Source organism: Anomaloglossus baeobatrachus, chromosome 2 (genome assembly GCF_048569485.1).
Source record: "Anomaloglossus baeobatrachus isolate aAnoBae1 chromosome 2, aAnoBae1.hap1, whole genome shotgun sequence".
Classification (NCBI taxonomy): Eukaryota; Metazoa; Chordata; class Amphibia; order Anura; family Aromobatidae; genus Anomaloglossus; species Anomaloglossus baeobatrachus.
In genome coordinates this window covers 119,387,070-119,411,432 of record NC_134354.1, presented here as the reverse complement: position 1 = coordinate 119,411,432, position 24,363 = coordinate 119,387,070, and the positions used below count along the sequence as shown (strand labels likewise).

The 24,363-nt window shown below is 44.7% G+C and overlaps 1 protein-coding gene across 3 annotated transcripts in view; it reads left to right on the top strand.

The window, feature by feature from the left end:
* RAP1GAP2 (RAP1 GTPase activating protein 2) overlaps positions 1-24,363 on the top strand; it is a 1,154,914-nt gene that overhangs the window by 207,957 nt on the left and 922,594 nt on the right. The gene's annotated exons all lie outside the window — the stretch shown is intronic.

Below are 24,363 nucleotides of genomic sequence, written 5' to 3'. Positions count from 1 at the left end.
GGTTTTATTTAATAAGTAAAGCAACAGCACAACAGTTCTCTAAAGAATACTGACAAATCCTATTGATTTTATTGGAGACTGTCTGGGTTTTTCTTGGTTTTCTAATATTTTTGACAACAAGAACAGGTTTATAAATTAAGATAATATCAATGTTAAAATAATTGAGCCCCAGAACAGAAATGTAAACCTAGGCAGATGTATCTGACAGTTATCGGTATGCTATGAATACTTTGGAACCCATTGACTTAGTTGGGCTCTGTTCACACTAGCCAGGTTCTTTATAATCACACCCACAGATTGAACATCTGATGTATGCAGGGGTCACTGACCAACTCTAATGACTTCAGGGAAGTTTCATTGGTCTTTCTGACATTTATAGAATGGCTCACACTGTTAAAAGAAATCTGTCATCAGCTTTTTGCACCTAATCTGACAGCAGCAAAATGTAAAGACAGAGACCCTGATTCCAGTGATGTGTCACTTACTGGGTTGCTTAGTGTATTTTTGATAAAATTTACTAATAAGAAGTAGATTATCATTAGAGGACTACTTGGTGTGCAGCAGTTAGTCCAGCATATTAATGAGCTCTGTATAACTGCTAGATCTGCAGCAGAGAAAACATTGATTTTATCAAAATGACAGAAAACAGCTCAGTAAGTGACACATCTCTGGAATCAGGGTCTCTGTCGCTACATTATGCTGCTCTCAGATAGAGGAGCAAAAACCAGGTGACAGATTCCCTTTAAGGAAAATGAAGGAAAACCCAAAGGAACATAACATTGTTAATGTGAACAGAGCTTATCACGATTATTTTAATTTCTATATGAATCAAGTGAAGCCAAAGTAAAGTTCCATAATGGAATTTTTTTCTTCTTACAAGGATCTACATTATTAATGTTTTCTTTTTACTTCTGAGATCAGTGATAAAACTGTGTTGTATATATAGCTGTAAACTTAAACCTTTTATATACATGGATATTGAAGTCATAGTCTGATTCTTCTGAAGTCTCATAAACTAATGGCATATTGCTAGGATAGACCATTGCTATATAATCTGTGGGTCTGCACTCTGGGACCCTCACTGATCCTAGGAATGAAGACAATACAGCAGTGCCCCCCTACCCCTGACTATAGGAAACTGCAGTCGTCCTCTCTTCCGTACAGATGACTGTGCTGTGCGGGGAGTAAAGGGTGCACAGCACTAAACCTCACCGGTATTTTCTTTATTCTCCAGATAGTTTCTTTGAGGACCCTCTGATCATAAAGTAATGCAATATCCCAGTCATATGTCATATGCCAACAGTTTATGAGATAGGGAGACTCTTATTCTGGTGGTTACAGTGCCTCAAAGGAAAAAGGATATGTGTAAACCACAATGTGTGTGATATGGTGAGGACAGATAGCATTGGTGGCTTATATACAGGATGACATTGCTCTATCTACAGTAGTTCACTTCAGTTTTATGGGAAATTGTGTATCTTGTTTTCATTGAACTAAATATGAAATATCAATTATATGCCACATTGTATCTACTTCTTTTTGTGTTAATCGTTCAAATTGAGGGTATTGAATCCAGTGGGATGAAATCATACTAAGTGGGCTGTGCTAGCTTCATCAACAATGATAGAGCAGCACAGTGGCTCAGTGGTTATCACTGCAGTTGTAGCGCCAGTGTCCCTGCACTGCTCTGCCTCTCATCAGCGGGGACGCCGACTCACTCACCACCCTGCCCTGCTTCCTCGCGGTCCCCTACATGCATCTCTCCTGCCCCCTGCTCCTGGGGCATGAACACGCCACACAGGTCTCATGGGAAGGCATATGTCGCGGGCGGGGAAGGACGCCGCTGCGCTGCGCTCGCTAACGCTCGGGTCCGGCGCTGCTGCGATGGCTGCCCGGTGGCTCGAGCGGTGGGCCGGATCCAGAGACTCGAGCGGCGCTCCTCGCCCGTGAGTGAAAGGGGGTACTTTGGTTTGGGGATTTGGTCCGTGACGCCAACCTCGGGTTGTGGTGAAGTTGGGCACCACCGCTGCTGGTGAAGGGGATCCCGGGAGCGATGGCAGGGAGCAGCTGCGATGTTGTTTCCCCCCTCCGTGGGTAGGGGTTGGTGGTCCTGGGGCACGGTGAGGTGACGGGAAGGCAGGGTTGGCAAGGTGCAGGGTCGCCTGGACTGCGCAGCGCGGTGCCGGATGGCACGGTTGTACTCACTCAGCCACAAATGTACGCGAAGTCTCTGGTAAACCAAACGGCTGGATGGACGGGTCCCGCAGCCGGCTGCTGTGACTTCTCCCGGACGGTTGGTGGTGGCTGCCTTTCCCTGCACCTTTGTGTATGTTCGGTCCCGATGGATTCCCACCGGTAATCCGCTCCCCAGTGTGTATAAGTGCCGGAGGAGCCCTTTTGCCCGCAGGCTCTGGCCCTTGGAACTTTAGCTGTGGCGGTAGCTGTATCTACTTTTGCTGGTCGGACAGTTGCCTTCAATCGGGTCTTGGCTGTTAGGAAACCCCTGGGGTTCCGGTCACTGACGGATTTGACCTCTAATGGCGGCTCCAAGCCTGGTCGGGGTCCGCAGGCCCTGCCTGTGTGTGCTGGCTTCACTTCGCTCCCCAGTTCGGTACCGGCGGGCCACCGCCCGTCCCCGGTCCTACGGTTCCACGTTGATTTGCCTCTCCTGCAGACGGCCACCACCGTCTGCCAATCTTGCTCTTAGTGCCCGGGCCACACACCCGGACACGGTCAGTTTACTCCTCACTTCACTCCTCTCTCTTCCACTTCCCTAACTGAACTCCTCTAAACTCTAACTAACTTCCTTTTCCCGCCTCCAGGACTGTGAACTCCTCGGTGGGTGGGGCCAACCACCTGGCTCCACCCCACCTGGTGTGGACATCAGCCCCTGGAGGGAGGCAACAAGGATTTTGTGTCTGGCTGATGTGCCTGTCTCAGGGTGGGGGTGTATGTTGTAGTACCAGTGACGACCTGGCTAGTCCAGGGCGCCACACATACACATGTGCACGCTTATTCTCTTAACGCTAGAAGTCCCAGAGAGGGGTCATTTAACATTTCTACCTTTGGAACCCAGAGAGCTCGAAATTTCTGGGACTTCTAGTGTTAATAGGCCAGTGCACTAATTCCCGAAAGTGCTTCTCAGCCTATAGCTGAGATCTACTAGGCTCTTAAGGCATCCTCCCACTAGGGGAGGTGCCTTAGCTACACTGTCCAATAGTTAGTTTATGTCCATCTAGCTAGCTAATTATCAGGTCCCTTTGGTCTACTGTTCATTACCTGTTCCCATGTCCATTTTCCTGTACCTGTCACCCGGTCCCTGCCATGTCTTGATGGCCACTCCGTCTAGTCATTCAATCTGCCTTAGCCATCCTGACTGCACCTGCCAACACTAGAGACTTTGCCGATTCTTACCTGAGTCCTGGCCCTGAGGGGGTCAGCTACCACTTTCCCTGACACTGCCCTGTATTGGCACCTGGCGTCTGCCCTGTAGGCGCTTAGTCAAGCCCCTACCATGTCTGGTTAAGCCCAGGTCCCTCCTGTTGTCCAGTGAGTTCACTCCAGCTTGCTTTTTCATCCATGTTGAACATTACAGCAGTCTTGCAGCGCTGGGGTCCTGGGTTCAAATCCCACCAAGGACCACATCTGCAAGGAGTTTGTATGTTCTCCCCGTGTTTTTGTGGGTTTCCTCCGGGATCTCCGGTTTCCTCCCACACTCCAAAGATATACAGATAGGGACTATAGATTGGGAGCCTCAATGGGGACAGTGATGATCACCTCGGTAAAATAAATAAATGATAGTAGTAAGGATTTATTTTTTCCATCGGTGCCTTTATGAAGTAAAAAATAAATGTATACTGAGGGTATAGCTTCTATGGCCATGAAAGATTTGTGGAACATATACTAACAAATCCTGAAAGATCGCATGGACTTATAAGAGGAGCGGCTGACATCTTTATTAGTACAGAGTGATGGTGTGTAACACTCTACGGTATTCTGGATATGAAAGAGCTACTGACGGAACAGGCTGGCACTCCAGAGTGTGCAGAACACAACTGTGTCTATACAGATGCACAGTATGTGATTGTCCATTTGTCATCATGTACAGTTACTAACGCTTTCATCTGGTTTGTCGGGGCATTTTTGTCTCTGATCTTTTCTCCATTGGCAAAATGCATGAGATGGGCATAATACCAAAGTAACAGCGCAATGAAAGAACGCAAGCCAACTATTAACTCTCATTTGTCTTGACGTAAAATGTATTGGTGTGCTATGAGAACAAGGAGGAAAGATACATATTGTTTTGTGTTAAAAACATCTGAAAACTTGTGCAATGGTATTATGGAGATGTTATCAGGTTAGGAAATTAAAGTACAAGTTAACCCTTTGATGTACACTAGCTCCTATAATATAGTCACATGTGTCCATGACATGTTTTGACCATAAACATAATATTAGTAACTAATTACATACTGTACATGATTGGCCGGCATATGCAATTATAGACACTGTGCGAAATGTATCAATTGTAAAAAAATATGGATCAAATACTTAAATGCAAACAAGTCTCTATATGCTTGAAGAGATTTTCTCATTAAAGGGAAACTGTCAGATGCAATATGCACCCAGGACCATGAGCAGTTCTGGGTGCATATTTCTAATCCCTGCCTAACCGTCCCTGCATACACTAGCAAACATAAAGAGATCTTTAGAAAAAGTATTTCTAAAGATCCTTTATGATATGCTAATGAGCATGGGGACTAGTCACAAGGGCGTTATTTCCTTGACTTTTCCGCCCTCTTAGAATGTTAGTACGCCGACAGGGGCATGCTAACGGGCTATTCAATGCCCATTACCCAGCGTCATCGACTGTGACGCGCGTACCTGTGTTTGTTGTCACCATCTCAGATGCCGAGTTTAGGCTCTTTGCCTGTGATCAGAAGTCCCAACACTTCCGGTCATGCGCACTATGAAGCTAGGTGTATGTATCCCGGCTTTAGAGAGATCTAGTGCACATGACCAGAAGTGCCAGGACTTCTGATCATGCGCACTGACCGTAAAACTGGTGTATGAAGCTATGACAAGGAACACAGGTACGTGTGACGCTGGGCATTGGGCATTGAATAGCATGTTAGTACACCCCTGTGGACGTGCTAACATGCTAAGAGGGTTGAGTAGTAGGGAGAAAATAATGCCCTTGTGACTAGTCCCTGCGCTCATTAGCATATCAAAAAGGCTCTTTAGACTCTGTGCCCATGTAGCGCATTTTCATGCAGTTACGCTGCGTTCTGCACTGCAGCATAACTGCATGCGTCCTGAAGATTGTGCCTAATCCATGCCCATGTCTCGTATTAGAACGCAGCTCTTTTGCTACTGCCGAAGCGCTGCGTTCTAAAAAGCAACATGTCACTTCTTTCATGAGCTTTGGATGCAGGTCCCGCTCTGTCTATGGGAGAGGCTGCACTCAGAGCGCATAAAATCGGCTTTTCATTACGGACTGCTTCTGCAGCAATTTGAAGCGCACGTGTGCTGTTCAAATCGCTGCAGAAATTTCTGCAGGGACAGAACGCAACGTGGGCACATAGTGTCGCGGGCGGGGAGTACGCCGCCGCTGCTGCGCGCTCGCTAACGCTCGGGTCCGGCGCTGCTGCGGCTGCTGCTGCTCGGTGGCACGAGCGGTGGGCTGGATCCGGGGACTCGAGCGGCGCTCCTCGTCCGTGAGTGAAAGGGGTGGTTGGTTTGGGGGATTTAGTCCGTGACGCCACCCACGGGTCGTGGTGAAGATGGGCACCACCGCTGCTGGTGACGGGGATCCCGGGAGCGATGGTAGGGAGCAGCTGGGATGTTGTTTTCCCCCTCCGTGGGTAGGGATCGGTGGTCCCGGGGCCCGGTGATGTGACGGGGAGGCTGGGTTGGTGCAGTGCAGGGTTGCAGGGACAGCGCGGCGCGGTGCCATATGGCACGGGTGTACTCACTCAGTAAGAGATGCACAAAGTCCTCAGTAAACCAAATGGCTGGATGGACGGGTCCCGCAGCCGGCTGCAGTGTCTCTCCCCAGACAGGTGATGGCGGCTGTCTTTCCCTGCACCTTGATGTACTTAGTTGACTACTATGGATCCTCAACAGTAGTCCGCTCCCCAGTGTATGGATGCCGGAGGAGCCCGTTTGCCCGCAGGCGCTGGCCCTTGGGTCTCTATCCTTAGGCAGTAGCTGTATACCCTCACGGTATGGGCGGTTGCCTTCTATCGGGTCTTTGGCTGTTAGGAAACCCCTGGGGTTCCGGTCACACTCGGATTTTACTATTGTCGGCGGCTCCAAGCCTGGTCGGGGTCCGATGGCCCTGCCTGTGTGTGCTGGCTTCACTTCGGTCCCCGGTCGGTACCGGCCGGCCAACGCCCGACTCCAGTCCTACGGTTCCGCGTTGCTTCACCACTCCTGCAGACGGCCACCACCGTCTGCCAACCTTGCTGTCAGTGCTTGGGCCACAAACCCAGACACTCAAGTGCCTACTCCTCACTCTTCAAACTCCAACACTAAACTGTCACTTTTCCCGCCTCCAGGCCTGTGAACTCCTCAGTGGGTGGGGCCAACCACTTGGCTCCGCCCCACCTAGTGTGGACATCAGACCCTGGAGGGAGGCAACAAGGGTTTTTGTTTGGCTGGTGTCACTGTCTAATGTGGGTGGGGGTGTTTGAGTGTTAATTGGGACGACCTGGCTAGTCCAGGATGCCACAATAGCCTTAGAAATACTTTCTCTAAAGATCTCTTTATCTATGCTACTAGATGCTGGGACAGTTAGCAATATGCACCCAGAACTGATCGTGGTTCTAGGTGCATATTAGATCTGACAGGTTCACTTTAAGGCAATACCTTCTAAACTGAAAGCAAAGCTGGAGGTGAGGAGTTTGCCAGCCTTCGGCTTGTCTAACCATGGAGATGGGCTGTTATTACAAGTGCAGGGATGGAAACAAGGAATACAGTATTCCTATGAGTGACAATTGTTATAGAAGAAACCTTTCTGTGTAGAATAAAAGTGCAGCTTGGACGTTGAACGTTGCAAAGTGAAGGAAAGTAATTGATTAATTTAAATGGTCCAAGCCACTGCTGCATTAGGACCAAATCAACAAGGTTGGCGTTTTCTTCTGGCAGTCCTGGTGAAGAATTTGCTGGAGTAAGATGTGCCAAATTCAATAACTGGAGTGTGCCTTCTAATAAATTTGGCACATATTTCAGTTGCTGTGTGACAGCATAAGAAATGTACATCAAGGTAATGACCTGAGTGCATTTCTTTTGTAATTTATGGCAATTTTGGGGGGTAAACTATGATGAATTTGCCAGTTATCCATTCCTGCACCTCTCACTTTTCAAAAATTTGTCATAGCAGGCATAAAACTGGCAAAACTAGGAGTTCTGCCAATGTTTGTGACAGTTCATACAGTTTTATGCCAGATTTTTGGAGCAAATTATTTGATGAGTCTATAATAACATAACACTGGATCAGCTTCTACTCTTTTCGAAAAGTAAGTGACTGAATAGAGCAGAGAATAATATATACGAGTATAATGAACTTTAGCCAAAAAAGAGAAGTGATCTGCACTGATTCTTGCCGGCAGAATCACTTCTCTTGACATTACTGTGACACAAGTTCTCACACTTTCTCTTCTTTCTTCACTATAACATCTGTTCCCAACAGTCAACGTAAGGCCGGGGTTACACGAGCGTATAGCGTCAGATGTGAGAGAATCGGATGCGATATGCTAATGACACTCGGATCATGCTCTGCTACGAGTGTGAGGACTATTATCTTCTGTGATCTAAAGCTGGGTTCACACTAAACGACAGCGACAACGACGTCGCTGTTACGTCACCATTTTCGGTGACGTAACAGCGACCTTGTAAGTCGCTGTTATGATCGCTGCTTAGCTGTCAAACACAGCAGAAGCAGCGATCATAAGGTCGCTGTGCTACATGTTCAGAGAGCAGGGAGCCGCGCTTAGCGCTGGCTCCTTGCTCTCCTGCAGCACACATCGGGTTAATTAACCCAATGTGTGCTGCAGCTACATGTCACAGTTCAGAGAGCAGGGAGCCGCGCTTAGCGCTGGCTCCTTGCTCTCCTGCAGCACACATCGGGTTAATTAACCCGATGTGTGCTGCAGCTACATGTCACAGTTCAGAGAGCAGGGAGCCGCGCGCACTGCTTAGCGCTGGCTCCTTGCTCTCCTTGCTACAGTATACATCGGGTTAATTACCCGATGCATACTGCAGCCACATGTCACAGTGCAGGAGCCGGCACTGGCAGCAAGAGCGGAGGCTGGTAACCAGCGTAAACATCGGGTAACCAGGGAAAGGTCTTCCCTTGGTTACCCGATGTTTACGCTGGTTACAGCTTACCGCAGCTGCCAGTGCCGGCTCCTGCTCGCTTCATTTCGTCGCTCTCTCGCTGTCACACACAGCGATGTGTGTGTCACAGCGGGAGAGTGACGACCAAAAAATGAAGCTGGATATTCAGCAACGACCGGCGACCTCACAGCAGGGGCCAGGTCGTTGCTGGATGTCACACACAGCGACAGCGACGGGACGTCGCTGCAACGTCACAGAAAATGGTGACGTAGCAGCGACGTCGTTGTCGTTGTCGCTGTGTGTGACACCAGCTTTATTCTCTAGTATGCGAGAATCAGAGCACAGGTGAGAATGAGGAGAGATTAATCTCCATCTTCTCCATTGTCTGTTTCACTCACACCTATAGACTTGTATGGGTGCACGTGATCTGAGACATGCTGCCAATTGAAGCAGGATTCCATTTCTTCCTCAGTCCTTTTAGGGCTAAGGGAAAACTTGCAGATCAGCTCTACCCCAATGATAGTGATGAGCGAACACTACCATTGTTGGATGCTCTGTATTAGTAACGAACAGTTGGATACTCAGATGGGTGCAATTCGAGTACCCGAGTATATAGGAAGTCAATTAGGGACTCAAGCATTTTTCCGCAAGATTTTCCGGAAAAAATGCTTGAGTTCTCCTTTGAGTTCCATTATACTTGAGGTGCTCGATCTGCTCCCATCAGAGCATCCAACTGCTTTTTACAAGTACCAAGCATCCGAGCATGGCAGTGCTCGCTCATCACTACTCATTGACTAACACTGGTCAGAGTGCAATGCAAGATTTTCTCTCATTGCTCTGGTTCGATTTAGACACTAATGTGAGCGAGCCATAAATTTAGGTTCTGTATACTTGAGGGAAAAAAAGCACGTTCATATGTGATGCCCTGGCAAAACCAGGTAGTCACAGATGACTGTACACCCTCCAAGGGTACAGGAATCGCCTCCTCCTTGGGAATTAACACACTTCCCACACATAATAACACCAGCCACAAATCCTAGTCGTCCCCCATGACAGCCAAGAGGACACACCAGTGGGCGGGACCAGGCGGATGGGAATGTCCACCTAGGGGTCTTGAGGTGAGACGGGGTGGGAACCAGGCAGAGGGCAGTGGAGAGTGCAGTAGAGTGTTCAGTTCAGTCTGAGTAGAGTTGAGAGGTTGGAGCTGGAGTCAGTGACAGGAGCTGAAGTGCAGCGTGGTCAGGGTTGGAGCCCTTGGACCACGGGAGGACCGACTAGGTGACAGACGGCTTTGTAGGGCCATAGGTGACGGAGATCCGGTCACGACAGACCTGAAGTGGACCGGGGCAGGGTTGTAGCCCTCCGGTACCGACAATGGGAATCTGGTCCGGAGGCTGTGCACAGTCGGGGTACCTGGACCCTAGGACAAGGCAAGCTTCAAGCCCCTTGTTAATTGTTCAGCGGGACAAAGTACCAGGCCTTGTTCCCGAAGAGAGAAGCCCAGATAGAGTAGACCGGCAGCTCAACGCGGGTGACAGGGTTTCCACCAAGAACCCATTAGAGTCCTACAGGTCAGCGTCTGCGGGCAACGGCTCCCTCTGCGTCCAAAGCTGCAGGGGAGCAGATTTCTCCCGTTCCAAGCGAGATTAATCCAAACACCAAAAGACACAAATGCAGGAGGAAGGGCCCCTACATTGCCAACCTGTGTGCAGGACCAGCACATCCCTCCAGAGGCAACCGGCATCCAGCCTTGGTTTACAATACAGACTTGGTGTGAATTCTTCCTAATTGTGAGTATACCGGTGACATCCGGTCCAACCTGTCGACAGCGCCCCAGCCCTGCTCCTTACCTACACCTGGGCCCCGAGACTACACCTTCCCCCTACCCGTGGAGGGGATACCACCTTGCTGCCCCACGTCATCGGTTCCGGATGCCGGCCCCGAGAGGCAGCAGCGGTGCCACCATCTCATCACTGCAACCCACGGGTGGCATTACAGACAATCTCCCCTGTAAATACCTCCCTTTTTCACTGTATGCGAGGATGGGTGGTTACACAAGCCCCGGGTCCGGTCACCACTCGAGCCCAGGACACGATCCCTGATCCGAGCGCCACTCAAACAGCCCCAGCTGCCGCAGCGGAGGCACCGCACATCCGCGACACATTCATAGATCAATCACTATGCAAAAAATATGTGTCCAAAAAACACACAATAGAGTATTTTAAATGTCCAACACAATTTTATTACATAATTATAGTATCCAAAGAATTTTAAAAGGTAGTATACACCACAACTGACAGTGAAACATATGAGCAAAATACAAGGAGTAATTACTCCACAGAGGTGGGAGCCAGGACAGTGATGTTTGAGAATGAACAAATAGAGTGGGCAAATTATAGCTCATATTAATAAAAAAGTGTTGTATATCGCCCCAGTCCGGATATAATTACACTGTTAGACTGCCATAGATACTAGCAAGAATCCCTATAACATATAAAACACCCCTTTAACCTCCGTCACTACACATATCAACATTTCAACCGGGTAATTACCCAAAGTGATGCATAAAATGGTATAACACATAGGGTGAATCAGTACATACCGGGATAAACACTGGCAGGGTAACACCGTCCACGGCCCAAACCCGACGCGCGTTTCGTGTCCTTTTTCAAGGGCCACCACACGTTGCCTGTGCAATTAGAACCCGCCCTTATAAAGGAATGTTCCCAGGTGTCTCATGTGAAATGGCTGAGTGTTGTGCGTACACTGCCATCACGACCCGGAAATATACAGCATCCAGCCGGCGGCAATCACAGGATACTCACATATGTGTAGGAAAGAACTTTTCCCAGACGTCATTAACGCATGCGTGGTCCCGTCTTTGATACCGCCGGGTGAATGCACCCAGAGTCACGCATGCGCCGTGCACGCAGCACCAGAGACAACAGGGAATCAAGATTGGAACATCGTAGGTATCGATACATTAAACCACAAATTAATGAGAAGGTAATATAGATATCAATAGTATTCATCCCAGCCTGTAAATATGCCGATATTTCATACATAAATATCCTAGATACCACTCCTAACTCAACTACCATCCCCAATCAGTATTGTTACACTGTCAAACATATTTTCAAGGGGGTTAAGTAAAAAACACTTCCACCCCTGAATTGCCTAATGTGTACGACAGGAGCATGCACATCACATAGATATGAAAAATTACATTACAGAATCATGAAATGAACCATGATCAATCACTATGCGCTTCCTCATCCACTCTCATTGCAATCACATTATAGGGAAAACAAAAACTAATTGGCAGCAGAGGTTGTAGGGAAACTGAGGAATAACAGCAGAATCTCAGTTCTGCTATTTCAAATGACACTTGCTCAAATATAATTCAGTACAAAACCTCTTTTTTTTCTACATCACGGCCTCTAAAATCTAAAATAAAAATAAAGGCTTATCTAACTTCAGATTGCCTTCAATATCTCATCAGACCAGCTGAGTGCACCGGCCCGGGCAAGTGTGGAGGAGCCACAGCCAAGCAGAAATGTAGCATCAAATATATAACATTAAATAAATACATATATATATATATACATGTGTAACTTTTTGTTCACTTACTGTAGTGTCTTGTGTTTATGCATTGCTTTTATTCTAGGTTATGTTTGGAGAAATGTCCGCACTATTGGCGGCTGTTGTCTACCGCACACTATGCCACCCAGAGCATAATCCCAGGAGTAGGACCTGTGTACCGCTCCCTTGTGAAGGCCTAATCATGGCATTGTCAAGTTGGTGTCCAGATGAAGAATAGAGGTTGTAATGGAGTCTCTAATGGAGGTATATCCTCTTCAGTGATGGTTCCCATTTGTTTCTTAAACATAATGATACCCAAATATTGGTAGGAATGCCATATGGGCAACAACATGTTGAGTCCTTCACAAGCGGAGATTGCAATGGTCCTACTTCAAGGATTATGGCATGGAGTACTATAATGTACTTTAGCCAGACTCTTGTTTTCATACAGTTTCACTAATAGCTTATTGTTCCATTGATTTGATCATTACTAGGGATGATCAAATACCACAAATATTCGGCTTCGCGAATATCCGACAAATAGGTCGCCGCTTCGATCATCCCTAATCATTACATCATTGGTACAGCCATTTCTCTAAAGAGTCCCAGAAACAGTCTTACAGCACAACAATGCCAGACTGTGTGATGCTCATGTTACTGGGAGGTGTTTTAAAGGCCTAAATGTGCTTTAAATGTATATTTAATCAGTTCACCAGTGTTTCACCGGAACTGGGCTGCTTTTTAAGGCAAAACTTTAGTACTAAAAACTTGACTTTTAGTAGCATCATGATTGAGGGTGGAAACATGCATATGCCAGTATAGAAGTTTCCTTTTGAAAATTTGATGTTCCGTGTCTTTGAAATTGTCGAGAAATAAAGAAGCAACTGTTCATTGAGCTGGACTTTCCTGTTCGATTTCCAGGCCGTGGCAGTGCCTTTGTCCGGGCTCTGAACAGAGAGTGGATACAGAAATGGTGTGCTAGATTCATTGCTACTATTACCAAATACACTACCATGTCCTGCAACGTCTCCGGACTTGTCTCCCATGAAGCACATCTAAGATATCGTTGCTCTGCTATTGCAAAGGGAGCTGCCAGAAGCAGATCTTGATGATTTGCTGCCCAATTGCATTCAGCATGGCAGAGAGAAACAGAGAAAAAAGGGAATTTAAGCACCACCTATAAATATAGGGAATTCTGTGCCAGATACCAGGGACAGGAAAACTACAAGCAAGCAAATAGGTATCAACTAGGCACCAGTAATTCCATATAGTAGATAAATCCAATATATGCTGGAAGTAACATGTGCAAAAGATATAGATTTTATTGCTACAATATCAAATGTGTACAAGTATATTAAAACATTTAAAACTTCCATAACAATGGATTTAACAATGCTGCATCACTCTCTCTCTAATCATTGCATCAAGGATATATCCCCAGCACAAAAATGATAATACATTGATCTATTCCCGATATGCACCAGTATAAACAATAGATTACATAAATATCCCTACACTGTAGTTTTTTGAGGTAAACAAGTTTTTTAAGAGGAAGACATTTCAGTAGACGCGCTACTGTGGGGGAGTTTTTGGAGAAGTTTCTTGTTTTTACTGAAGCATTTCCTATACCACTTTTAAAGTGTTTTGAAAGAGCTTTAATTCCATCCTGAAGCATTTTTTGCAGCCTTAAGATTTGAGAATGATTCCTTTAGGATTTAGTTAAAAGTAACATGCATAGGTACATAGTTACATATAGGTACATGTTTAAAAAAGACCTAGGTCCACCTTTCTCCACGATTTATCACTAAATCATTTATAACCGACAATGTTGTGTGTACTGAGGAAATCATCCAGCCCTTTTTTAAAAGCTTTTATAGTATCTGCCATTACTACCTCTTGTGGTAGTGTATTCCACAGTCTGACTGCTCTAACTGTAAAGAACCCTTTCCTATTTAGCCGTGAGAGTCCTTTGGTTCTTAGTATTGTCTTTGGAAGGAATAAGTCATGTGCCAGTCCTTTATATTGACCACACATGTATTTATACATATAAATGAGATCTCCTCTGAGACATCTTTTTACTGAGCTAAACAAATCCAACTTTTTCAACCTCTCATCATATGGGCGGCCTCCATTCCTTGTAGTAGTCTAGTTAGCCACCTTTGAACTGACTAACTTCTGAATGTCCTTTTTAAAATGTGAATCACAAAAGTGTATCATATATTCCAGATGGGGCCTTACAAGTGATTTATAGAGGGGTAACAATACGTTGGGATCCCGGAATCTAATCTCTCTTTTTATACACCCTAAAATATTGTTTGCTTTAGCAGCTGCTGCTTGACATTGAGTGCTGCTGCTCAGCTTACTTGTAACCAGAATACCCAAGTCCTTCTCCTGTTCTGTAATCCCGAGTTTACTTCCATTTAATGTATACGCATCTATTGGATTACTTCATCCTAGGTGCATTACTTTACATTTATCAACATTAAATATCATTTGCAAAGTATCTGCCCATTCCGAAATCTTTTCCACATTGTCTTGTAATATAGTGTGCTATCAAAGTCCGTTTTTAATATCCTACATAGTTTGGTGTCGTCAGCAAAGATTGAAACTTTGCTATCAATTCCAACCACAAGGTCATAAAAAAAGGGATTAAAAAGAATCGGTCCTAGCACAGATCCCTGCGGTTCCCTACTGCTGACTATAGCCCAATGTACTTTATTCTTTTTCTTCTGTCAGGCATTTTTTTAAGTAGCTCCAGGAAAAAAAGTGTTCAGAAAACTTCTCATATGAACAACAGAGTAGGTTTTATAAGGAAATGAGTAGGAAGAGTTTTCTAAGTGAATGGGCCAGCGTAATTACAGATACTCTGATCTTGGAGAGGAAAATTAAAAAATTTTCAGACGAAAAACAAAAACAAACGATTTGCGGATTAGGTTTTATTTAACAACCCTTCAGGTTATGTGCACACAGTGTCTTTTAGATGCAATTGCAGCTGCTGAGTTTTCCCAGTCGGTTTCTTTTCCAGAAGTGGCCTCACAAGCGGTATTGTGTTCATTCTTGCGGCGCCTTTTACTCTATACCGTGAAGTGAAAGCCACTCAAAGAATGAGCATGTCACTTATTTAGTCACTTCTTGAAAAAGTAACACAAGACAGAATACGTGCACAGCAATGTCGTTTTGACGTTGCTGTACATTCTGTTCATTCTATGGGGCTCTATTGCAGCGCTTAGACATGCGGATTCTGGGCCAAAAAAAGACATCATCCAAACAGTAATTTTTGATAGATTCATTGGCTATGGTGTCCTGAAATATCTCTGTGCTTTAGAAATCTATTATATGTGTGCCAAGCTCATCATCAGTAAAATATTGGACAGTTTCACTGGCAGATGATATGTCCCTAAATGCCAGAGGGCATTTCTGCAGCAAAATTAAATACTACATATATCATTAATATAACAAAGGCGAGGAATAGGAAACTATGAACATAAGTATATTGACTTACTCTGTCATTTTCTCTTTTATGGAATGTTCCATTGTATTTTTTTGCATACATACAGTTTTTGCTTTTGGCCAAATACGGACATTTAACCCCTTCACGACCATGGACGGATATATCCGTCATGGATCGTGTCCCGGTAAGCCCCGCCCCCTGCCGCGGGCAGGCGGCGTGGATCGGCACACATATCAGCTGTTTTCAACAGCTGACATGTGTGCCTACATGTTCCGAGTGGAATCGCATTCCACCCGGAACATTAACCCCTTAGATCTCGCTGCCAAAGTCTGGCAGCGAGATCTATATGCGCGCGGCCATCTTTTTTTCTTACCGCCGCCCCCTCCGGACGTCACGTGAGTGATCACGTGACGTTCGGTGGTTGCCATCGTAGCACAGGGTCATGTGATGACGCCTGGTGCTACGAAGTTTCACTTTCATTCTTCCTCGGCACGGAGCAGAGGAAGAAAGAAAGTGACTATTTCTGCTGTTTACAGCGGTATAGCTGTAATCAGCAGATAGCGATCAGCAATCGGATTGCTGATCGCTATAGCCCCCTAGGGGGACTAGTAAAATAAAATAAAAAAAGTAAAAAAAAAGTTTTAAAAAATTAAAAAAAAAACAAAAAACCTAAAAGTTCAAATCACCCCCCTTTCCCCCCATTGAAAATTAAAGGGTTAAAAAATAAATAAATATACACATATTTGGTATCGCCGCGTTCAGAAATGCCCGATCTATCAAAATATAAAATCAATTAATCCGATTGGTAAACGGAGTAGTGGCAAAAAAATTCCAAACGCCAAAATTACGTTTTTTGGTCGCTGCAAGTTTTACGCAAAATGTAATAACAGGCGATCAAAACGTAGCATCTGCGCAAAAATGCTACCATTAGAAACATCAGCTCGAGACGCAAAAAATAAGCCGTCACTGAGCCATAGATCTCAAAAAATAAGAACGCTACGTGTTTCGGAAAATGGCGCAAAACGTGCGCCACTTTTATTGGACAAGCTTGTGAATTTTTTTTAACCCCTTAGTTACAAGTAAACCTATACATGTTTGGTGTCTACAAACTCGCACCGACCTCAGGTATCATACCCACACATCAGTTTTACCATATAGTGAACACCGTGAATAAAACATCCCAAAAACTATTGTGCCATCACACTTTTTTTGCAATTTTTCCACACTTGGAATTTTTTTGCTGCTTTCCAGTACACCATATGGTAAAACTTATGGTTTCATTTAAAAGTACAACTTGTCCCGCAAAAAACAAGCCCTCATATGGCAAGATTGACGGAAAAATAAAAAAGTTACGGCTCTCGGAAGAAGGGGAGCAAAAAACAAAAACGCAAAAACGGAAAGTGCCCCGGGGCTGAAGGGGTTAAAGGGGTGGACCCCTTTTAAAGTTTATCGTAAGAGTGTGAGGGCATCTTCTATGTAGAGCGCCCTCTTCAGGTCACACTCCGATTATCAGTTGGAGTCTGTTCTGGGCTCTGGCTGGGCCATTTCAAACTTTGATCTTCTTCTGCCAATGTCATTATTATGTTAATTTGTAGGTATGCTATGGAGTGGTTGTTATACTAAAAGGTAATAATAATAAAATGTATTCACTTATATAGTGCTATTGATTCCACAGCACTTTACATACATTGGCAACACTGTCCCCATTGGGGCTCACAATCTAAATTCCCTATCAAGTGTTGGAATAAACCGGAGAACTCTGAGGAAACCAATGCAAACAAGGGGAGAACATACAAACTCCTTGCAGATGTTGTCCTTGGTAGGATTTGAACCCAAGACCCCAGCGCAGCAAGACTGCAGTGCTAACCACTGAGCGTGATATTCCTCTTTATCTTGAGCTCCCTTCCTTCAAAATAAATATACTAATTTTGTTATTCAATTTGTGGATCAAACTTGCCCATACCATGTGTCATCCTAGTGTTAGGTTCAGCATTTTTTTGATGTGTAATAGTTATTAGATAGAAGAAGATTAACCCTTTCCATGAGACATTTTTTGGCTTACAAGCAAGAACATCTCTCCAGTGAATAAAAATGGAAGAGAAAAACTGAAGCAGCTAGGGTGACATCTGAGAAAAAAATCAGTTTGCTTCTCACACAGATGTGTGAATGAAGCCTATGGGCTCATTCAAAAAGGAGACAGGTGTGATGGTGTGATATTGTGGGCTGTGTATCATTTTGTGTCGGTTCGTATTTTAGGCATGGTGCTCTGTCCATTTTATGTATTATTAGTCCTGTCTGCAGGGTAAAAAACCACTGCAGTGCTTCTGTCCATAGGTCTGGGGAAGGGGGGCCTTGAATCCACTCAAACTCTCTGTTTACCTGGGAGATTATTCAGTCTGTCTGAGAACTTCAAGAGAGAAGCAGGAAGATTTATCTTCTGTGGGAGAAGCTTAGGCTCCCCAGAGAGACCTGGACATTTATTGCTTACTGGACTGTATCCGTGTTTCTGGACTATTTTACCCTCTGTATGGTGGATTATTTTATGGACCATCTGATTTTGCTTGGAATAAAGGATATTTGGATTGTTCATCTGTAGCATCCAGGGGTATGGGGCACTCCGTTCCAGCAGAGGCTATATTGGAAATGTCACAGTGGTGGCCGTTACCCGGTTCCGTGCCTTGGGCCCTTTTTGTAATGGGGATATTTACAGGGGATTAGTGATTAAAGTTTATACGTGACACCACTTGCGGTGTTGCGGCTAAGTGTAGGGAGCCACCGCTGCAGAATGTCTCTACTGGGGCTGATGGTATTGGCAGCTAGTATGGAAGTCCCTCCGCAAGTAGGGTTTTGCCCCAGTGGGTGTATGGTGCAGTAGGCGTCGGAAGAAGGGAGTCGAGACAGGTATTCAGTGCAACTGGTTTACTCACTTAAGATGTCAACTGGTTGCCCGAGGCCGGCTAGTTTTTCTCCTACAGGTTCCCTTCGTCCCAGTGCCAGTCTGATTTCTCTGGTACCTTCTTCCCCTGCACCTGTCTCTGGTAAGTGGGTCCCCGTGGTATAGAACACTGGGGGTCCCCGGTTTGTGGTTTGTCCACTTCTGTCCGCCAGACAGTAGTGTGAACCCTGTGGGGTTGGAGTCTCTAGTCCTGTCCCCGGTTCTGCCTTTGCTTCTGAGTCTTCGGATTCTTTAGGGTCGGGTCAGCAAGGTCCTTGATGGCCCCCTTTGCTGTGCAGGTGTTAATAGGTTGGCTTGAAGCTCTTTCCTGTCCTAGAGTCCTGTACCCCGTCGGTACGTAGTTCCGGGAGTACTCCACCATACTCCACCGGCAACTACCTCTTCTGGGTACCAGGTCACCGTTAACGAAAGTCTGACTAACCTCCACCGTTTGCCCCTCCCACCTGGTCAACTAGTGGACTGGAGTGGCTCCACCTCTAGCCAGCCTCCATTGGTCCCACCCTAGCTGGGTACCATTGTATGGGGGATTTGTATGGGAAAACTGGGATTACCTGGGTTTTTGGTGTTACCGGCTCTGGAGTTCTGGGTCCCTAAGGCGGTAGGCCCTGCATCCTGGTGGGGATGCCGAACCTTGTAGCACCCTGATGGCTTCAGGGGTGCTACACATCCATCTCTCGCTCTATTGATTGTGTGATATCGGAGAAGGACCCCGTGACAACTGGTGGCAGCGGTCAGATCAACAGAGCACAGCTTAATGGAGAACCACCCACAAAGTGAGTACAGAAACTGGACCACATCCAGTCTACAGGAGAGAGCCAGAGATCTGGGCCTGAACTACCAGGGACTGACTAAAGAGGCCTTAATTGATCTACTGGTGGGTGCGAGCCAGTCCACCTCCTCCCAGATGTCTGACAGACAAGTTTTGGAGACGGGGATCTCTGCCCCAAAAAGCCAGTGGTTGGTGTGGTTCGAAGAAGAGATGGCGTTTCTGGGCCAAGGTGTATCTCAGGAGTATAAGGAGGAGACTGCTCGCTGAGCACAGTGGGGACAAGAAGCAATGGAGTTTGGCAGAGGGAGTAAAATGAGTTGGAGTGTAAACCCATCAATCCAGGAGCCTGTACGGATTACCTGGATAGACTTCAAGCCATTTGATGAGGCTGTGTGGAAGGGTTCATCAAGGACTTTGAGCAGAGGTGTCCCGTGATGGAGGTGTCCCACTCTGGCTGGATGAGTTTGTTAGTTGAACTCCTGAACGGAAGCCTAGAAGAGGCTTAACACACCATTGACTCACAGCAGAACCGGGATTACAACATTGTAAAACGGACTATGCTGGATTATCATGCTATCACCCCAGACTCACATAGGACACAGTTCCGAGATCTCCCATGCACCACGGGGGATCGTTTAGTATGTATGCCCATAAGATGTCTCAGGTATGTCAGAGATGGCTGGAAGTGGAAAATGCCTTCACTGTGGAAGATATTATACAGTTATTTCTTATAGAACAATTTCCTTACAAGTGGGAAAAGCTGAGGCTCCCCAGAGAGACATGAACATTTATCGTCGCTTACTAGACTGTATCCGTATTTCTGGACTATTTTACCCTCTGTAAGGTGGATTATTTTATGGACCGTCTGATTTTGCTTGGAACAAAGGATCTTTGGATTGTTCATCCATCTCTCGCTCTGTTGATTGTGTGATATGGGAGGACCCCGTGACAACAGGTACCCAACAAAAACATCTTGCCTTGCCATTGGTTGTTGGGCTCACATAAATCTGGCCATTTTTATGTGCTAGGTATCTCAATTTTTGCATGTTCTTTCATGGCAGTAATGCATGTCTAAATTCCCGTATTCATTGATCCAAATATCTTCGCACTACAGAGTGCAACTATCTCCTTTTTGTTATTGTTTCATGTTCAGTTTGCACCTGTTAACGTTCGAAAGGTAGGATCTGCCATCAGTCTTTTTCTTAGCTTATGGAATCATGCAGTCATCAGTTTTTTGACATAAAAGAAAAACTGACTTAGTTTCCCAAGTGATTTTCATCAGTTTGATCAGATTTTCATTAGTTTGCCATCAAAGTTTGGTCAGGGTTTTATCATTTTCCACTGATGAGAAAAACAAGTTTCTCCCCTTTATTTTTTATGAGTCAGTGAAAAATAGACAGCACACGGAAGGCATCCGAATGCTGTCCAATTTTTTCACAAATCCATAGACTTTCATTGCAGAGTTTGATCTAACACTTGGATAAATATCGGATGTCTGTGTGATTTTGCACTGTGAATAAGCCCTAAAGTAAAATTATGATAAAGGTGCTATTCACATGATTTTCTCACCAGATGTCAGTAACAACCCATCCAATCCACACTGGGAAAGAAATCAAACCATAGATGTTCATAAATTTAGTGATGTGCAATAATGAGAAATGACACAGACAAAAAGTATCGAACACATGAACAAATAGAGGTGCAAAAGCTATGGAAAGTTATGACACCAGTTGAAATCTATCACTAATTAGAGAACAATCCTGCCACTTAGCAAAAAATAACATTAGCTACTTCAATTGATGGCCTATAAAAAGGTGCCTCATTATGAAGGGGCCACACAAAAAAGCCTTTATGATGGCTAAATCCAGTGAGCTGTTTCAAGACCTTTGCAACCTTATTGTTGCAAAACATACTAATGGCATTGGTTACAGAAGCGTTTAGACTTTACAGGACCTTCCAGTGATCATTATGACCACTGTTAGAGCCATAATTTCACTAGAAACAAGCAGGTGCTCCCCAAAGACACATGAGTGAAAAGAATTATCACAAAAAGTGTCCAAGAGCCAAGGAGCACCTTTGGAGAGCTACAGAAAGACTTGGAGTCAGCAGGCACAATTGTTTGAAATAAAACAATAAGTAGTACAATCAAGCTCCATGGCCTGTATGCACGCTCATCACGAAATGTGTATTTTCTAAACAAAAAGAATGTTCAAAGTTTGCTGAACAACAGTTAGAGAAGCCTGTTAAATACTGGAGGAATATAGTCTGGTCAGATGAGACCAAAAATTAACTCTTTGGATGCCAAAATACACCCCATGTCTGGAGACCAAAAGGCACTGCATATCATGCCCAAAACACCATACCAACAGCAATGTTTGGAGGTGGGAAATCATGGTATGGGGCTGTTTTTCAGCATACGGCACTGCCAAACTTCATATACCAGAAATAAGGATGAATGGACAAATGTACCGAGACATTCTTGATAACAATTCTGCTGCCATCTACCAGAATGATGACGATGAAACGAGGTTGGAAATTTCAGCAAGACAATGATCCCAAACACGCCAAGGAAACTCTCAATTGGTTTCAGAGAAAGAAAATAAAGCTGCTAGAATGGCCCAGCCAATCACCTGACCTGAATCCAATAGGTAATTTCTGGAAGGAACTAAAGCTCAGAGTGCATAGAAAAAACCCACAGAACCTTCAGGATTTCAAGAGTGTGTGATAGAATGGGCCAAAATCACACCAGAGCAATACATGCATCTAATTTCTCCATACAAGAGGCATTTTGAAGCTGTCATCACCAATACAGGCTTTTATATGAAGTAGTAAATAAAAAAGTGTGTGCACTAATTTTTCTGTGAGGCATTTCTTATTATTACATATCACTAAATTTATGGACATCTATGGTTTGATTTCTTTAGCTTTGTGGATTGGATGAGTTATTACCAACATCTGGAGAGAAATTCATGTGTAATGTTAGAAAAAAAAGGGTTTGCACTCAGATCCATATTATTCAGAGGCAGTGCAAATCTGCAATTTTGTTCTTAGCTGTAATTGGCCTAAGGAAAAAAATTACAGCATGGTGCGAGTGGACGCCTGAATCGTTTGAGACTCATCTATTCAAGTCTAATGGTGGGAGAAAAAAATTGGATGCTAATGTACCATTCTAGTGACATCTAAGCCCTCTTCACCTCCTGCCGACTACAACTCAAAAATATCTCCCGGACTCGTGTATTCCTTAACCAAGAATCAGCAAAAACACTAATGCATGCCTTTATCTTCTCTCGCCTCGACTACCACAACCTCCTGCTCTGTGGCCTGCCTTCTAAAGGCCCTGTCACACACAGAGATAAATCTTTGGCAGATCTGTGGTTGCAGTGAAATCATGGACATATTGTTCCATTTGTACACAGCCACAAACCTGGCACTGATTGTCCACAATTTCACTGCAACCACAGATCTGCCGCAGATTTATCTCTGTGTGTGACAGGGCCTTAACTCTTTTGCACCCCTCCAATCTATCCTAAACTCTGTGGCTTGGCTAATCCACCTGTTCCCTGGCTATTTCCTGGCCTCGCCACTCTGCCAATCCCCTTCACTGGCTTCCCATTGCCTAAAGATTCCAGTTCAAAACACTAACCATGACATACAAAGCCATCCACAACCTGTCTCCTCCTTATATATGTGACCTAGTCTCCCGGTGCCTACCTGCACGCAACCTCAGATCCTCACAAGATCTTTTTCTCTACTCCCCTCCCATCTCCTCTTCCCACAATCGCATACAAGACTTCTCTTGCACTTCACCCATACTCTAGAACACTCTACCCCAACATATCAGACTCTCAGCTACCGTGGAAAGGTTCAAAAGGAATCTGAAGACCCACCTGTTCCAACAAGCCTACAACCTACAATAATCCTCAGACCAGTACACCACTGCGCAACCAGCTCTGTCTTCACCTACTATACCCTCGCCCATCCCCTGTAGACTGTAAGCCCTCGCGGGCAGGAGCCTCTCTCCTCTTGTGCCAATCTGTTTTTGTAATGTTCATGATTGTTGTACTTGTATTTTATTATATATACCCCTTTTAATTGGTAAAGCGCCATGGAATAAATGGCGCTATAATAATAAATAATAATAAATAATTCGTTTTTTAAAGATACATAACCATTCTGCAGCATAGGACACAATAAATTGTCCTGTTAATAAATAATAGCTGCTTAGAAAAAACCTGTTTGCATACGGTCAGTATACAGATCACAAGTGAGACACAAATCATCCTAATTTTCTGGATAAAAATCGTACCGATTTTTTTTTTTATAAGCTAGTATGAACGTACCCTAATTCTGAATCCACATGGAAGCAAAAAAAAGTCAGCATTTTAGCAAATGCAGATTTTGTGAAAATTCGGGTGGAATTCAATTTCACTTAAATTTATTAGCCTATCTAGACCAGCCCCTGAAACGGGCGTCACCAATGACTCCTTATTTCAGGAGCAGCAGCATGATAAGTGATTTAAAGCAGCAGCATGATAAGTTCCCTTTAAGTACTTTAGGATTTTGTATGTTGCATTATAAGATTTTATCTTATCCTTTCAATGGAAGAAGGCTCTACAACTACAGAATGACTGATCTTCATGACCTTTCTGAAGACTTGTGTAACAAGCTCGGAGTTATTTGATGCGTAGGTGTTATTCAATTAACTCCTATACTGGATTATTACTCTTGTGGCCTCAAAGCTGTATCCTTTTTTCTGGCTTCCTAGGGTCCGTCTTCTGTAATATATTTAATAATTTGTCGTCTTCCCAGGATTCTCACCAACCAGATTAATAAAATCAGAGAATCTTTATGTGATTTCTTCTGTTTGTACAGATAAAGACCAAAATTGCTGAGTAATAAGTAGTCTTGTTATTCAAATAAAAAAGGATTCTTGAATATTAAAGGGATTTTCCGGCTCTTAAAAATGTATCCAAATGTAAATAAAAAGTCTAATATACAGTTACTTTTTAGACTTGGCAATATGCTCACACCAATCACTTGTGGAAACACAGTCGTGACTTTGCCAGGGAATGAATATAAATGTGTAATAGAATATATTATAACTTTGTCTCATATCTAGAACAGTATGCAATCATTTTCATAGCGGTGAAAAAAAACGTTTTCATTATTTCTTCCAGCAATGATAAAGATAATGATGGGTCTCAATGATGTCAGTGATTGTCACATAGGGTGGGATGCATTTAATTGGTGTCAGTAATAGTTACA